At 43.1% G+C, this 5,196-nt stretch overlaps 1 long non-coding RNA gene across 1 annotated transcript; it reads right to left on the reverse strand.

The window, feature by feature from the left end:
• Window positions 1-366: 366 nt before the first annotated feature.
• LOC138118298 (uncharacterized) lies at window positions 367-1,769 on the reverse strand. Its single transcript, XR_011155083.1, has 3 exons — window positions 1,650-1,769; window positions 1,239-1,364; window positions 367-1,138 (listed from the first exon to the last, which is right to left on the reverse strand). It is a non-coding gene; the product is annotated as an uncharacterized lncRNA (long non-coding RNA).
• Between the last annotated feature and the right edge of the window lie 3,427 nt (window positions 1,770-5,196).

Here is a 5,196-nt window from a genome sequence, read left to right on the forward strand (position 1 = left end):
GCTCTCCCTGGGTGCTTTTCTGCATCTTTAGGCAGTTAAATACATTTATGAACCCGGCTGTTTGCTTTGAGAAGTGGCTGGCTGCTTAAACACAGAGCTAGGATATCCCTGGATATTGGGATGGGGAATGGCCATGGCTTATGATGGCTGAGGGCTGTCCTGGTGATTCTCTTTCTTGTCTTGGGTCAGTGAGATTGAGCTGCTTGTTTGCAGGATGATGTTACCAACCAACACCCTGAAGACCCCTGGGACCTAAAGAGAACTTGAAAATTCCCTGTAGAGCTCTTCATCTATGTTAGAGGCTGGAGAGAGACAAATTTATTAGTACTTCAGAACATTTTTCTTGTTAATATTTCATACAAGTAAGTTCCTGAAAGGCTTGAAAGGAGTTCTGAAAAATTACCAAGTATTAGTTGTTAACACTATTGATAGTGGTGGAAAATTCAGAGTACTGAGCACTTGGAAGGACCTGCCAAGATAAAAAGGCTGTGATTATGGGGGTGGATATTTTTGATGTATCTCTGGAACAAGCCAAAGGGTTGTAAGGCTGTATGACTTGTGAGAAAGCACTTCCTTCTTATAAGCATTTGTAGAAGAAAAGCCTGTTCCTAATCAGTGTTGAAGTCTGCCTAATTTGAAAGCATATATTGTGAAATCAAATCTGAAATGACAGTTGTGTCCACAGCTGCCATGCATCAGGTTGTAACCTTTGTTGATGTCTTGAAAAAAACAGAACAGGAGTTGATTCTTAGCTGTCAGTTCTGCTTTCCTCCTTTTGGCTGCATGGTGAGATTTCCATTAACTGCACTATTTTCCTTTAAAATTGTCCAGACTGGAAGATTTATTCTGCCGCTTCCTAAGATTTCTTATTCTGCTTCTTCCTTCCTACTCAGCTGGTTCTTCTATTTTGTCATGTAGCTCTGCTGAAATAATTTTAATCAAAAGTCATATTTATAAACTTGACATCATGCAGGATTGGGGCTGGAGAAGATTTACTTTCTTGGGCTTTGTGGACCACCCGAGGTGTGAAGAGCAAACAGGGCTGGTTCTCAGGTGTGGTGCTGCAGCTCCCAGGCCAAGCATCACTTATCACTTATCTCCAAGAAAAGCAAGTTGAAACTGCTGAATCAGCTGCCACCTAAAAGGCACAAGCATTTAGAAATGGGATTTGGGGAGAGGAACATTTGAAGCAATAGAAAGCACTTGAGATCTGATTTGTGCATAGTTAAATGTCTTACATATTTGCATTTGAATAAAACAGCCACCTCAGGTAAGGCCTCCAGCCAGACTGTTTTAACAGCTTTGAAGTCCAATTCATATTTTCTTTTGCATTTTTTTTTCCCTGAAGGCTCCATTGCGAAGGCCTGGAAGCAAACAAGTATTATCCACAATGTTTCATTTTAATTCAAATTAGTCCCAAAGCCTTCATGCTTCTACAGCTACCAACTTGGTGAGTTAATGACATGCTCAATAAATAAAAAAATAAAGGGAAGAGGGAAAATAGTGTCTGAGTCTTTAAAAAAAAATCCCACAGATACACAACAAGAAACGAAAACCAAACACACAAAAACCTCTACACCCTCCCAAGAAGTCCCAAACCAAACAAATCCAAAATCCAACAACAACAAAAAAAAACCCGCCCAAAATACCTGTCTTTCACTTAGATGTTGATTCTAGGTGCTGAATGTAGGCTGGGTTCCCCCAGGATCCCCCAAAAGCATTATGAATTCTCCTGCCTTGAGGAAGTCTCTGAAAGGGATGTGTCCAGCTGAGAGCTGTACTGTGGAAGACTGGCCACATAAACTTCAGCTTTTTTTGTCCCACAATTTCAATTTTAAATAAGACCTATAAACATTATAGCTTTACCCAGCATATAATGAGCTTGGCTGGAATAATAGACTGAGGCCTAAGAGACACTCTGAATTAAACCTGTTTTCCTATTTTGATTCTTTTCTCCCTATGTTGCTGCTTGAGAAGGACCAAATAATTTGCCATATCTAAATTGTGAGTTTGCAAGTAACAGCAGTAGCTAGCCATTTATTAATCAAGCATTAGTTATGGTAGTTAAACATTTAGGGGTAATAAAATGCAAATGTTCTTTCAGCACAAGTTGTGGTTCTTAAAAAAAAGAAATTATTTAGGAAAAATTGTTGCTGTAAGGTTATGGCCAATATTAATTGCTGAATTTATTTCCTGTAGCAGACACTTCTTATACTAAAAGGTAACTTAAAAAATTGCTTTTATTAACATATACAACGTGGCTTAAATTGCCTGATCTGCAAGGTAAAACGTGAAGTCTTTCCTGGAAGATTGTCATTTTAGCCTTCTTGCTAGTGCAGCTGTTTTAAGAGGTAGTAGGCAAGTTCCCCATCTAGAGAATATATGAGCACAGAATAGAGTTTGCTGGGCTCTAAAGATTTCTCTGCTGTGAAATGGGAAGTGAGACCACAAACATGGCCCTTCAGGTCAGGATTTGGTGTCTGTCTTCCAGCAGGAAGGATATGCCATCTGTTAATATTAGCAGGTTTCGTGGATGTAGGAGAGGATTTGCAAAATACTGATGGAGGTGAGTTATTCTTCACCTGTTCGCCCATCTCTCTTTCTGGCATGCATAATACCACGTTGGCAGGGTAAACACATCTAGTCAAAGTAAAAATGTAATTATATTTTTGTAAGTAAACTTAAATAAAATCTAACTAGAAATATTGTAAATAGAAACATCAGGCATGGTACATAATCATGAAGCGCGTCTATAAAAAGAAGAAAATGAGCATATGGGATCTCGGCTGGTTAGGGAGGAATAGCCATTTAGGAACTTGGTGTCCCGTGGCAGTCTGTTATGGACAACATGAGAAGCAGCTGCTTTCCCCCTAGATGATAAAGATTTTTGCTAAAGGGGTTTATTGTCATGAAAACTTCTCTATCCAACTGACTTGGAAACAATGGAGAGAGCTGTGTGTCAGGGAAGGTTCAGATTGAACATTAGATTTCTTTTTCACTGAAAGAGTGATTAGGCATTAAAATAAATTGCCCAGCTGGTGGAGTCACAATCTTTGAAAGTGTTCAACAGGAGTCTGGATGTGACACTTGGGGTATGGTTTAGGTGTGATTATGGTAGGGTTGGGTTGATGGTTGGACTAGATTTTCTTGGAGGTCTCTTCCAACCCTGGTGACTCTGTGATTGTAACTCCATTGCACTGCAGGAGAGATCCCCATGGTGTTGTTACCAGGCTGGGCTGGTGGAACCACAAAACAGGGCTGGGGTGCTGAGACTGGGGCTGGCAGAGCAGCTGTGCTGGATCTGATATTTTTTTGGAGATTACAGCAAAAATATGGCCACAATCATCAGCTACACCTCTCCTTGTGGAGAATTTAGGATGTAAAAAATTGCAGTGATAAAACTGGAAGGCAACCTCCAAGGTAAGGATGCTGAAAGCCCAATGCTACTGCCGAGCACCTGCATCCACTGCTGACTGGGGTTGCTCTTTCACACGGTATTAGAATATAGGAGACATTAAAGAGATTTTATGGGCTAATCTATACATTTGATTGGCTTTAATGATCTTTGCAGTCTGTTATTTAAATGTGGCATTACTACACAGCGAGCATTGTAATGCATGAGGTCATTACTGCATTGGCTTTGCAGCTTGTTGGTTTTGCTGCTGAGCTAACCTGTCACGTGCGTTCCTGGAGATGTGCCTTGCCTCAGGATGAGTCTCCTCTGGTGACAGAGGCAAGAAAAAAATAGTAATGATAAATCTAAAATGCCTCAGGAAGCAAAGGGGTGGTGGCTGTGTGATGAGTTCTTACTTGCCCCCATCCTGGTGGAGTTGGACTTTTATTGACTTGCTCCTGGAGAAGATTGACTCATTTGCAGTGAGCAACAGGACCAGACAAAATAGTTTCTAATGATAACTTTTAATTCCTAGATAACAAAATGTAAAATCTCTCAGGTGATTTGTGTAAAGCTTTATAGCCTCTTTATGTTTTTTCTAGACTTTCACCATAAATCTGGGAGAAAGACAAGTAACTGTGCAATGCTGCTTTCCATGGTGTCTTGGTTTTGAAAGACAGGTGTCTGCTAAGGAAGGCAGAAGCCTCCCTTGAAGTGGCAGATATAAGCCCTTTCCCTCCGAGTTATTATAATTTTGAAATCAAGGGCTTTTAGGCAAAGATGTGGGAAATAGGAATAACAGTTCTTTACTATTATATATACAACCAGTCAAACAAACAACAATAACTGTGGCAGTAACAGCAAACAATCACAAACCCAGTCCCAGCCTTCTCGGCTGTCAGGCCCTTTCCCCTCGGGTGCAGTTCCGCTCGCAGCCAGCAGGGGCGCTGGCGGCTCCCGGTGAGCAGGGCAGGTGCGATGGTTCCCCCGCGGCTGCAGGGGGCGCTTCGGAGCCAGCTCGGGGAGCACGTGGCACTGGTGGCCTGGGGTCCTGGGGAAGGATGGCTCCAGTGTCCGGCTGGACCTTCAGGAACAGCAGGCTGGAATGGCAGGTTGGAGCGGCAGGCTGGAGCGGGAGGTTGGAGTGGCAGGCTGGAGCAGCAGGCTGGAGCAATAGGCTGAGCACAAATCCCGGGTGGCAGACGTGATGTATCCAAGCGGAGAAACCCTCTGGGGGTCTGGGCAGGCAGGGCGAGCACGGCTACAACGCAGTGAAGGCTCGAAGCAGCGTCGGGGCAGGGCAGCTACAGCCCGGACTCCAGTGGGGCAGGGAAGGTGGGCTGGGGATCCTGGGATGTTTCTCTGCAGAAAGAAAAAGCGGCTGAAAAGAACCAGGAGCTTCTCTAAACACCAGAGCGAACTGACCCCACATCCAGGTGAAACAAAAGGGTAGTCAGGTCTTTTGTTTTCTCTTAAGTACCCAGCGATTTGTCATCTTAGTAACAGAATGGGGGAAAATTCCTTTAACAGAAAAAAACCCTAGACCTCTTGAAACCCCAACACATGGCCAGGCTTTGCAAGGTGGACTATGGCTCATCAAATCCTGATGGAAGTGGCACCTGGGGCAGGGAACCCTATAGCTGTGAGATAACAGGTATGCTTTAGAAGAAGGATGAAGAGTGCAGAAGGAATACTAAACTCTCCTTTATATTCTCTCTGTGTTGGAACAGCTTTTTACATCAGCTCCATTCTCTGCCACTGTTCCCATGAGTTTCCCTTTGATATCATGTACTGCTGGACTG

This window comes from Aphelocoma coerulescens, chromosome 13 (genome assembly GCF_041296385.1).
Source record: "Aphelocoma coerulescens isolate FSJ_1873_10779 chromosome 13, UR_Acoe_1.0, whole genome shotgun sequence".
Taxonomy (NCBI): Eukaryota; Metazoa; Chordata; class Aves; order Passeriformes; family Corvidae; genus Aphelocoma; species Aphelocoma coerulescens.